A 13,329-nucleotide genomic window follows, 5' to 3' on the forward strand; every position below is an offset into this window, starting at 1 on the left:
ATGAGCATTTATAGTCTAAAGGACAGGAGAGATGAACAAGAGACACAAAATATACCACAGAGAGATGGATTAGGAAAGAAAAAGAAATGCAGGTCTGGAATCTCATCTTTTATTTTTTATTATATATATTTAAGATGTACAACATGTTTTGATACACATATACATATAGTGAAATGATGACTACAGTCAAACAAATTTATATGTCCATTACCTTTCATAGTTACTTTTTGGTGTGTCGTGTTAAAAGAAAAACCTTAGACAAATTAAGCTTAACAGAGTTTAATTGATCAAGAACTGTTCACAGTTTAGGAAGCCAGAATAGGTTCAGAGAGTCTGCGGTGCTGCGAATGTGTGGAAGAAGATTTATAGGCAGCAAAAAGAAAGTGAGGTACAGAAACAGCCAGATTGGTTACACACGCGGTTTGAACAGTTGGCTGCCTGTGATAAACCAAAACTCAGTGGTTGGCACCAGAGTAGGTTATAGTTTGTTTACACATCCAGTTGGGTTACAGGTCACTCTGTGAGGAGATGCCTTTAGGCTGAACTTAAAATATATCAGGAGGCAGCTTTAGGCTAAACTTAACAGCAATAATTTCTTCTCTATCATCATCTGCCTTTTTTTTTCATTTTAGGAGTTGTCTTAGTCTCATGTTTTCATTGGCTCTTTATTAAATACATTTGTGATGGTTTTGGACTCTACTACCTTCAAACTGAAGTAAAGTTTGTTTACTATGTTCAAGGAACCACAATGCCTATAGTATTCAATTTAGCTAGCCTGGCCAAATTGAAGACTAGTGTGCGAGAGTTAGTATGGCTCAAGACTTAGCCAGGCTCATGACTGGTCAATCCATTTTAACTGAGCACCTACTATTTATCAGGCACTATGTTTGGAAGTGGAGGGAGAGATTGACTGAGACACAATGCCCTACCTCAGTGTTTCAAAATACTCCATGTAAGGTTTACACTAGCGTCATCTGAAGAAGGGTATTGAAGATAAGATGATGCCACCACATGGATGTTAGTTCATGCTTTAGGAATTGTATTCAGCTGCTAGCGTAAATAAATTGGGAGGTTATTTTCTATCTTTTGCAGGCAGAGGTAGACAATCCAGTGGTGGCATGCCAAGCCCATGAAGTCATCCAGGTCCCACGCTCCTTCTATCTCTCTGCTTTGTCCTTCTTAGCACACATTTTCCACTCTAAAGTTTGCCTCATGGTTGCCAGATGACCACTGCAACTCCAGCCATCATGTCTGTATTCCAGGCTGAAAGAAAGAGGAAGACTGAAGAGAGAAGAGGCAAAAGGACGCTTGCTGGGTGAGTCAACCTTGTTTTAAAAGAGCTTTCCCAGAACCTCCACCCAAAACTTCTGCTCACATCCCATTAAGTAGCACTTACTCATACGGCCATCCATAACTGTAAGAGAAGATCTCAACAAAATAAGAGCTTCACAAGTACTTAGTCATTTGCAAGTACAAGTTCAGGTACTTATATTGGCTTACCTGCCTTCTCATTTGGTCCCTGGCACTTTTAAAGTTAACTTTGCTGGTTTCTTTTTTATCACCCAATTGTCTAAAACAATCATCATCTTACACTTAAAATGCATAATTGTTAAAATTCTGACCAAAGAAGAGGGATAGTTCAGCAGACACATCGAATAAGAGGGGTGAATTAATGGTAGGGCAAGGAGAAGAAAATCTCATAGACTTCTGCCGCCCCCACTCAATGTAGAAAAGATTCTTAGGTTTGTTCGTCTTTTTAAAAAAATTATTGATATACATTAACAAATTGCGTTGCATAAATGTTATGTCAATGTATACTGCTACCAGCACTGTATGAGTAATAGGCTAGGGTCTTTTTTTTTTTTTTTTTTTTTTTTTTTTTTTTTGAGACAGAGTCTCGCTCTGTCCTCCAGGCTGGAGTGCAGTGGCCAGATCTCAGCTCACTGCAAGCTCTGCCTCCCGGGTTTATGCCATTCTCCTGCCTCAGCCTCCCCAGTAGCTGGGACTACAGGCGCCCGCCACCTCACCCGGCTAGTTTTTTGTATTTTTTCAGTAGAGACGGGGTTTCACCGGGTTAGCCAGGATGATCTTGATCTCCTGACCTCGTGATTCGCCCGTCTCGGCCTCCCAAAGTGCTGGGATTACAGGCATGAGCCACCGCGCCCGGCCGGCTAGGGTCATTTTAAAGAACTTTATGTTCAAAGCTCATTCAACACTTCATAAACTCACTACATTGCTTTTTTTTTTTTTTTTGAGATGGAATCTCACTCTGTCGCCCAGGCTGGAGTGCAGTGGCATGATCTCGGCTCACGGCAACCTTCACCTCCCAGGTTCAAGTGATGCTCCCACCTCAGCCTCCCAAGTAGCTGGGATTACATGCTCCCACCACCATGCCCGGCTAATTTTTATATTTTTAGTAGAGATGGGATTTCACCATGTTGGCCAGGCTAGTCTCGAACTCCTGACCTCAGGTAATCTACCCGCCTCGGGCTCCCAAAGTACTGGGATTACAGGCATGAGTCACTGAGCTCGGCCTACTACATTGCTTTCTGAGCACCTCTTACTAATATTATTGCTCTACAATTGTCCAAAACTATTTACCTCTTGCTCAGTTATCCGAATTTTTGCTTGTTGCTGTGCTCTGTCATTGATTGATTTCATAAACATTCTTCCTTCTTTTTAAAAAATTTTGATTGATTGAGCCCAGGAGGTCAAGGCTGTAGTGAGCCATGATTGTGCCACTGCACTCCAGCCTCAGTGACAGAGCAAGACACTTTCTTCTCCCCTTCTCCCCCGCAAACATTTATAATGGCTTTATTGAAATATAATTCACAGGCCATACAATTTCACCCATTTAAAGTGTACAATTTGTTGGCTTTTAGTATATTAAAAGTTTTTCAACCATCACCACAATTTTAGAACATTTTTATCACAGCAGAAAGAAACTGTACTAATTAGCAGTCACTCCTCATTTACCCTCCAAAACCACAAGCCCTAGGCGATCACTAATATACTTTCTGTCTCTATAGATTTGCCTATTCAGGACATTTTATATAAATGGAATCAATACAGTATGCAATCTTCTGTGATCTGGCTTCTTTCACTTAGCATAATCTTTTCAAGGATCATCCATGTTGTAGCATGTATGAGTACTTCATTCCTTTTTTAATGCCTAATAACATTCCATTGTATGGCATATTAATATTAATACCACATTGGGCAATTCAGTGGAGAAAGAATAGACTATTCAACAAATGGTATTAAAATAATTGTACATCCCTATACAAAAAAAGTCAATTTGGGCCTAAACCTCATCTCTTTTCTAAAAATTAATTTGAAATTGATCCCATATCTAAATGTAAAACATAAAACTATAAACCTTTTAGAAAGAAGCACAGGAGAAAATCATCATCATCAGTGGTTAGGCAAAGATTTCTTAGACACACCACCAAAAGTACGATCCATTTTAAAAAAAGAACTTGTATGTCCAGTCCAGGATATACAAAGAACCCTCAAAACCAAACAGTTAGAAAACAAACAGCCCAATTTTTAAAAGGGGCAAAAACTAAAAATACAACCCAGCAATCACACTCCTGGGTATATATCCCAGAGAAATAACAATTTGTGTCCATACAAACCTGTACACAGATGATCATAGCAACATTATTTGCAATGTTCAAAACCTTGAAATAATCAAAATGTTCCTCTATAGTTGACTAGTTAAACATACTGTGGTACATCCATACCACAGATTACTCAGCAGTAAAAAGCAATGAACTATTAATATATGCAATAACTTGGATGGTTCTCAAGGGTATTCTGCTGTACACTGAGTCAAAAAAAGCCAACTTCAAAATGTCACATACTATATGATTCCGTTTATATAATATTCTCAAAGTAACAAAAGAATAGAGATGGAGGCCAGGTGCGGTGGCTCACGCCTGTAATCCCAGCACTTTGGGAGGCCCAGGTGGGCAGATCACTTAAGGCCAGGAGTTCGTGACCAGCCTGGCCAACATGGTGAAACCCTGTCTCTTTTAAAAATAAAAAAAAAAAAATTGCTGGGCACAGTGGCTCATGCCGGTAATCCCAGGACTTTGGGAGGCCAAGGCGGGCGGATCATGAGGTCAGGAGTTTGAGACCAGCCTGACCAACATGGTGAAACTCCGTCTCTAAAAAAAAAAAAAAAAAAAAAAATTAGCCGGGTATGGTGGTGTGCGCCTGTAATCCCAGCTACTCAGTAGGCTGAGGCAGGAGAAGTGCTTCAATCTGGGAGGCTGAGGTTGCAGTGAGCCGAGATCATGCCACTGCACTCCAGCCTAGGCGACAAAAAAAAAATAAAATTTTTTTTTAGCTGGGCGTGGTGGCACATGCGTGTAATCCTAGCTACTCAGGAGGCTGAGACAGGAGAATCACTTGAATCCGGGAGGCAGAGGTTGCAGTGAGCCAAGATCTCTCCACTGCACTCCAGCCTGGGTGACAGAGTGAGACTCCGTGTCAAAAACAACAACAACGACTCAAAAGGCTACCTACTGTATGATTCCATTTATAAATGGAATATATATGCTATGTTTGAAAAGACAAAACTACAGTGACAGAAAAACAGATCAGTGATTTCCAAGGATTAGTAGTTGGAGGAAGGTGTGATTCTAAAGCAGGAGACAGCAAACTTTTTCTGTAGAGGGCCAGGTAGTAAATAGTTTAGGCTTTGTGGGCCACATATGGTCTCTGTCACATATTCTTTACTTTTGTCTCTGGCTTTTGTTCTTTTTACAAAACTTTAAAAATGTAAAAATGATTCTTAGCTTCTGGGCCCTGAGAAAACAGGCCATGGACCAGATTTGACTCAGGTGTAGTTTGCCAACTCTTGTGACAATGACAGAGTTTAAGGGAGTTGGCAGGGTGGGAAATGAGAGATATAATTGTTCTGTATCCGACTGTGGCATGGTTACAGGAATCTATAAATGTGTTAAAAGTCACAGAAGTATATGCACACAGAAAAGTCAATAATATTGTATATTGATTAGAAAGAAAAACCCAGTAACCTATCAGATCAGTTCATCTCTGTCACAAGATATATCAAAATTGCCTTTTCCCTAAGATACAAGGATCAAGAAATCTTTTAAAAGATATGGCTTCTAACCAGGTGCGGTGGTACGTGCCTATAGTCCCAGCTACTCTGGAGGCTGAGGTAGGAGGATCACTTGAGGCCAGGACTTTAAGGCTGCAGTGGGGCATGATGAGACCTGGGAATATCCACTGCATTCCAGCCTGAGCAACATAGTGAGACCCCATCTCTAAAAAAATAAATTTGTAAAATAAATGAAAGATATGGCTTCTATCCATTCTCTTTGTGAACTTGTTTACTGCAGTAATTCCCTTGTTTAAAATGGCAGGCTTGTGTGAATGAGATGATGAACTCAGTTGTAACTTACTAGGTTACGATGATGACAACCGTTTCTTCGAGGACAAGAAAAGCAAGTGTTATTCTGTATAAAAAGAGACAAATGTATTTGTCACTTACAATAATGTTCAATGTATTTGCTGAGCAATGATCATTTAAGCTCAAAGCAATATGTGAGTTTCAGCCTTGAAATAGCAATTCAATCTGAATTATTTTCAAATAAATTACCTTTAAGCAATAGAAATTATAGCTTATGTTATAGAGAATATGCCCTTTCTTACGTTTTGCAAACTACAAGAGAGAATCTGACATTTATTTTATGCTCTGGATAAGAGGGTCACTGTGTCACAGCAGATTCACTTTCCCTCAGGCCTTGGTAACTGTCAGAGAGAATTGTATAACTGTCAGCATATTGTATAAGAACGTCAAGAGAACTGACTTTTGTTGTCTGATCAAGTGAATATGTAATGCTTCCCTAAAAATATCCTTTAAGAAATTAAAAATATTTCATCTTTTGTAGTGATTCTCAGGGCTAGGTGTGTGCATTTCAGGAATAGGGATGCTTTAGGAGATTTACATGGCCTAACCCCAGAATCAGTGACCTGGTGAGCCCTGTGGAAAACAGTGTAGAACCCTCCATCTAGGCAGCCTTTCAAACTACTATATTTATCAAGCATATACTTCAGGTAAACACGTGACAGATGATGAAACTCTTTTCCTACATTTTACTCTGGATACAAAGGGATTTCAAAAATAGGCATAAAACATGAAGGATAAAAAGACAATGTATTTCTCTGCCCCCATGGAATGGTGGCTTGCCAATGACTAGCTTGGCATTTCTCTCTGTATTTCTTTAAGCACCATCTCTTTTCATCATCTCCAAGTGCTGCCCCACACTCCAAACTAAGTGGTTGTACTTATATGACAGACTGTTTTTTCTCTTTATGCCCATAAAATATGTTCATGCAGCAAACGTTTATTGAGCACCTGCTGTGTGCTGGGTAACAGCTTGTGCTTGGGACAGATAAGCAAATGAAACAAACAGAAGTCCCTGCCTTCATAGAGCTTGCATTCTAGTGGGGGCAGATAGACAATGAACAATGAATATGATAAATAAGTAAATTATATAGTATGTTAGATACATTTGGATTGCCTAATGTATTAGGCTGTTTCCGTGTCACTATAAAGACACACCAGAGGCTGCATAATTTATAAAGGAAAGAGGTTTAATTGGCTCATGGTTCTGCAGGCTGTTCAAGGAGCATGGTGCCAAGATCGGCTCTGGGTGAGGGCCCCAGGGAGCTTACAATCATGGCTGAAGGTGAAGGGGGAGCCAGCATCATATGACAAGAGCAGGAGTGGTGGTGGGGAGGTGTCACACACTTTTAGACAACCAGATCTCACATGAACTGAGTGAGAACTCATTTACCATCAAGGGGATGGAGCTAAGCCGTAAATAAGGGATCCACTCCCATGATCCAATCATCTCCCACCAGGCCCCACCTCCAACATTGGAGATTACATTTCCACATGAGATTTGGAGGGGACAAACGTCCAAATCATGTCACCTAAGGTACTGGTTAGCTGTCTTTGCTAAATTGCTGATAAGTTATAAGTTATTACATATCCCCTCTCTCTTTTGCATCATCAGTTTTACCCTCTCTACTGGACTATTCCATCAGTGTACCCACAAAGAAGCTATTATATCTCTAATCTTAAAAGGATGCTGATATGGTTTGGCTGTGCCTCACCCAAATTTCATCTTCAATTATAGTTTCCATAATCCCCACATGTCTTGGGAAGGACCCAGTGGGAGGTAATGGAATCATGGGGGTAGTTACCCTCATGGTGTTCTTGTGATAGTGAGTGAGTTCTCACGAGTTCTGATGGTTTTATAAGGGGCTTTTCCCCCTTTTGCTCGGCACTTCTCTTTCCTGCCACCATGTGAAGAAGGATGTTTTTGCTTTCCCTTCTGACATGATTGTGAGTTTTCTGAGGCCTCCCCAGCCATGCTGAACTGTGAGTCAATTAAATCTCTTTCCTTTATAAATTACCCAGTCTCAGGTATGTCTTTATTAGCAGCATGAGGACAGACTAATACAAACGGCCTCTCTTGATTCACTCTGTTCTCATCACAGCAGTCAGGGTGATCCTCTTAAAATCATAAGTCAGATGATGTATTAATATCCATACCACCACCACTGCCACTCCTGCCCAAACATCCTATTTCCCTTCCTGGCTTTATCGTTTTCTCTTTAGTACTTAACATTATTGACATAGCTCTTTTTATATCTATATCTGTATTCTATAACTTTACTTATTTATCCTGTTTCAATTGGCTTTTCCTACCAGAATATAATCTTATGCAGGTAGGAATTTTTACCTATTTTATTTAGTCTCAGTATTTAGAATCATCCCTGGCATATAGTAGGTGCTAAGTAAGTATTTTAAATGAATCATGTTGCCTGCTCTAGTTGTGTTTGAACAGGGAGCTGTTGGCTGAATATTATGCTTTAAGGACTATAATGGTCACTGGGCAAATTTGTTTTGGTTTATTTATTCATTTATTCATTTATTTATTTATTTATTAAGTTCTGGGGTACATGTGCAGGATGTGCAGGTTTGTCACATAGGTAAACGTGTACCATGGTGGTTTGCTGCACCTATCAACCGATCACGTAGGTATTAAGCCCAGCATGCATTAGCTATTTTTCCTAATGCTCTCCCTCTCCCCAACCCAACCCTGACAGGCCCCCAGAGTATTGTTCCCCTCCCTGTGTTCATGTGTTCTCACTGTTCAGTTCCTAGTTATAAGTGAGAACATGTGGTGTTTTGTTTTTGTTTTTGTTTTTGTTTTGAGATAGTCGCCCAGGCTGGAATGTAGTGGCGCAATTTCAGCTCACGGCAAACTCCGCCTGCCACGTTCAAGTGATTCTCCTGCCTCAGTCTCCCAAGTAGCTGAGACTACAGGCGCCCGCCATCACGCCCGGCTAATTTTTGTATTTTTAGTAGAGACGGGGTTTCACCATATTGGCCAGACTGGTCTCCGACTCCTGACCTTAGGTCATCCACCTGCCTCAACCTCCTAAAGTGCTGGTATTATAGGCATGAGCCACTGTGCCTGGCCAGCAAATATTTTTGACAAGTTATTTCTTCCACATCCTTCAATCCCAACCTTTTAACAGTATCAATGTGTATAACTCTAAACAATAAAATACAACATTGTCAGATCCTCATTCAATGTGTTTATAAGAGTTGTGAATGTGGGCTCCTCCTTCTTCAGACTGCAGAATTTGATAACGTTGAGTTTTGTATGTTTTGTTCTTAGGTATGTATTATTCTTTCTCCTGTCAGTAATTCCTTTGTGATCTGTTTCTTTTCTTATTTCATTCATCTCCTTCCCCGGTTCTCCACCCTAGAAATTTGAGAGACAGACTGATATCCAGAAAAACAAATCTTTCACTGTAATCTCCTTTTCAGTGTTATCTTAATTTTGAATAGATTTAAGTAAAATAAGCTAAGTATTTCTTAGATACAGATGTTAGTAAGCATACAATTTTATTCATCAAACTCTGCTTACTATAAATCTCTCTCTATTGACAACATGTACAAATTAAGTTGGAAGGATAAAGAAAGAAGCAGGGGAGGCTTCTGGAACTAGCATCTGTGTTCCTCAAATATTAGAATTGCTTGATGGTGTTAATGAGGCACTTGCCTATTAATTTTAAGTTTGATTTTCAATTTATTTGGACATCATCGCTCTGCAATGTATTTTTAATTTTCCTTATTAAAACTTTTAATTAGTCTTCCCAAAATTTTAAAGCAAAACCAGCTATTATGTCATTTAATTGGAATATTACAGATAGTCAGAAAGATATTTGAAACTAAGTTGATTCAAAAATTAAGATTTAGCTGGAGGCCGGGCGCGGTGGCTCAAGCCTGTAATCCCAGCACTTTGGGAGGCCGAGACGGGCGGATCACGAGGTCAGAAGATCGAGACCATCCTGGCTAACACGGTGAAACCCCGTCTCTACTAAAAAATACAAAAAACTAGCCAGGCGAGGTGGCGGGCGCCTGTAGTCCCAGCTACTCGGGAGGCTGAGGCAGGAGAATGGCATAAACCTGGGAGGCGGAGCTTGCAGTGAGCCGAGATCCGGACACTGCACTCCAGCCTGGGTGACAGAGCAAGACTCCGTCTCAAAAAAAAAAAAAAAAAAAAAAAAGATTTAGTTGGAAACATTAGCTCATACATGTAATCCCTCCCTGTTACTTAGGAGGCTGAGGCAGGAGGATCACTTGAGGCCAGGAGTTCAAGACCAGCCTGGGCAACATAGTGAGACCCCATCTCTAATTTTTTCTCTTTTTTTATTAGCTAAGTGTGGTGCCATGTGCCTGTAGTCCCAGCTACTCAGGAGGCTGGGGTGGGAGGATTGATTGAGCCCAGGAGTTCCAGGCTGCAGTGAGCTGTGGTTGTGCCACTACACCCCGGCCTGGGCAACATAGTGCAACCCTGTCTCTAAATAGATATGTAAATAAATAAAAGTAAATATTTGCTTTCTAATGCATTTACATTAAAATATTTGATGAGTATGTGAGTTTGCTTCTATGTGTCCTTAATAAAATATAATGACTTGAGAAGTATATCTACTACTTTTTATCATGGAAGCTCAGTATTCAACACAAATGCTTTCTGTTAATCCTTATTGTTTTAGTTACTGCAATTTTTAAAAAGTTATTCTCAGCTAATGAATTGAAGTTACACTTCCACATTTGGACACCATTAAATTACTAAGAGTACTAGGACTTTTAAAAGGTTTAAAATGCATGATTTTAAACATTTGGGGATTTTAAGATAAAAGTATAAAGTTATTTGTGGAGAAATTTAAGATGTTACATGATGGCTGAAATAAAAGTCTTGGGATAAGAATAGTGTGTGTGGAGGAGGGCTTGAAATATCCAAAAGACCAACATTTTACTTTTTAAAATGGAAATTTCCTGGTTTAGTGACTGAGGATTCTAATCACATGGCATGCCAGATTTTAAAATATTTATTTTTAAAATCAATGACTGGACGCTGTGGTTCACACTTGTAATCTCAGCACTTTGGGACGCTGAGGCAGGTGACTCACTTGAGGTCAGGAGTTCGAGACCAGCCTTGCCAACATAGTGAAACCCGTCTGTACTAAAAACACAAAAATTAGCCAGGCATGGTGGCACACGCCTGTAGTCCCAGCTACTCCAGAGGCTGAGGCAGAAGAATCGTTTGAACCCGGGAGGCGGAGGTTTCAGTGAGCCAAGATCGCACCACTACACTCCAGTCTGGGCGACAGAGCAAGACTCCCTCTCAAAATAAAATAAAATAAAAAGTATCCACCAAGACCCTCTAGATGACTTTTACTGGTTTCAAATTTGTTAGACTTCATTAATCTTGTTGAGTAACACTTGTACTTAGGTCATGAACATTCACTTATTTTATTTGTCTACTGATGGCAGCTGTGAGTAAAATCCACTCTCAAGGTCTCCCTCCTTGAAGAGAGAATCTACTATAATAACAGGTCTCATTATCTCACCATGATAAAAATGTCAAGCATTTTTTTTGAAGGACTCAAATTACATCTGTTGCAACACCAGTGCGTCAGCTCATTAGTCTCCTTTCTTCCCCGCCCATAACTACCTGCATGCAATATGATTCCAGCTTCCCTAATGTAACTCAATTTTTATTAAATTTAAAAAACACAAATTAGTAAGTTAAAGTAGTAGTTGAAGTAATAGAGGTGAAGTGTCACCTTTGTTGTTGTTGTTGTTTGTTTACTCCTTTCCATTCCCAATTATTTCTGCCACCTGGTGCAAAGATGTGATCTAACAAGAATGATTCCCCCTCCCCCGACACACACCTGTCATAGTCCCAGGGGTTGCCATACCTCACTTTTGTTCTTTGGTTTCCCATTTTCTTTTCTTTTTTTTTTTTTTTTGAGACGGAGTCTCGCTCTGTCACCCAGGCTGGAGTGCAGTGGCTGGATCTCTGCTCACTGCAAGCTCCGCCTCCCGGGTTCACGCCATTCTCCTGCCTCAGCCTCCCGAGTAGCTGGGACTACAGGCGCCCGCCACCTCACCCGGCTAGTTTTTTGTATTTTTTAGTAGAGACGGGGTTTCACTGTGTTAGCCAGGATGGTCTCGATCTCCTGACCTCGTGATCCGCCCGTCTCAGCCTCCCAAAGTGCTGGGATTATAGGCTTGAGCCACCGTGCCCGGCTCGGTTTCCCATTTTCATGTTCATGTTATCCAGCTGCTAGCTTTCTTTTAAAGTAAGAGTTATTTGTACAACAAAGCTAGACGATAAATTGTTTTCCTCAAAACACAAAATATGGGCCTGCTCCCTCTGCTGTGAGACTAGCACTCCACCAGAGGGGTCAATTTGTGTGTACTTCAGGTGACAAGATTTGCGGTCACCTGGCCAAAAACTTCTTTGTCTCTTTGGATGACTTAAAAACTCTACCCCAAGATGTCTTTCATGAGGATGCCCCAAAGTTTTATTTGTTTTACTGTAGGGTTGCCTGCCCAGCACCCCCAATTTTTTCTGAGAGTGGAAATGGCCAATTTGGGCCTGCAATTGCTGAACTTTTCCATGACTCTGATGGGCTGGGTGGGCCTTGTGGCCTGCACCACCATCCTGCAGTGGCAGATGAGCTCATGTGTGGGCAACAGCATCATCACAAGGGACTGTGGATGGACTACATCACGCAGAGCATGGGCTCCATGAGCTGTGAAATGTATGACTTGGTGCTCGCCCTGCCAGCAGCCATGCAGGTCCTTCGAGCCCTTAACAGTGGCATACCTGGTGCTGGGCTTCCTGACCATATGTGTGTGGCCACGATGGGCATGAAGTGCATGTGTTGTGGGGGAAATGACAAAGTGAAGAAGGCCTGTATAGCTGATATGGCTTGGCTCTGTGTCCCCACCCAAATCTCATCTTGAACTGTAATCTTCACATGTTGAGGGAGGGGAATGACTGGATTATGGGGGCAGTTTCCCCCATACTGTTCTCATGATAGTGAGTGAATTCTCACGAGATCTGACAGTTTTTTGTTTGTTTTTTGAAATGGAGTTTCCCTCTTGTTGCCCAGGCTGGAGTGCAATGGCATAGTCTCAGCTCACTGCAACCTCTGCCTCTCAGGTTCAAGTGATTCTCCTGCCTCTGCCTCCCACGTAGTTGGGATTATAGGCATCCCCCACCACACTCAGTTAAGTTTTGTATTTTTAGTAGACACGGGGTTTCACCATGTTGGCCAAGCTGGTCTCGAACTCCTGAACTCAGGTGATCTGCCCACCTCAGCCTCCCAAAGTACTGGGATTACAGGCTTGAGCCACTGTGCCCGGCCCTGATGGTTTTATAAATGGTAGTTTTTCCTGCTCTCTCACATGCTTTCTCTCTCCTGCCGCCATGTGAAGAAGGTCCTTGCTTCCCCTTCTGCCACGATTGTAAGTTTCCTGAGGCCTCCCCAGTCATGCTAAACTGTGAGTCAATTAAACCCCTCTCCTTTATAAATTACCCAGTCTTGGGTATTTCTTTATAGCAGTGTGAAAACAGACTAATACGATAGGCATGGTTAGAGGCATCATTTTCATCATGGCAGGTCTTGCTGACTTGGTAGCTTTCTTCTGGTATGGCCATCAGATTGTCACGGACTTTTACAACCCCTTGATCCCCTTGAATATTAGGTATGAGTTTGGTCCTGCTATCTTTATTGGCTGGGCAGGGTCTTCTCTGGCCCTCCTAGGAGGTGTACTTATTCTCTTGCTCTTGTCCTGGGAATAAGACCCAAACTGGGTACCGTGTACCTCACTCTTACTCTAAGTCCAACTCTGCCAAGGAGCACATGTGAGTTGGGACCCCTTTGCCCCAGCCTGACAGGCTATGGGTGTAT

The 13,329-nt window shown here is 41.4% G+C and overlaps 1 pseudogene; it reads left to right on the plus strand.

The window, feature by feature from the left end:
- Positions 1 to 11,993: 11,993 nt before the first annotated feature.
- LOC111536310 lies at positions 11,994 to 13,287 on the plus strand (annotated as a pseudogene).
- Positions 13,288 to 13,329: the final 42 nt, after the last annotated feature.

This window comes from Piliocolobus tephrosceles, chromosome 12 (genome assembly GCF_002776525.5).
Source record: "Piliocolobus tephrosceles isolate RC106 chromosome 12, ASM277652v3, whole genome shotgun sequence".
Taxonomy (NCBI): domain Eukaryota; kingdom Metazoa; phylum Chordata; class Mammalia; order Primates; family Cercopithecidae; genus Piliocolobus; species Piliocolobus tephrosceles.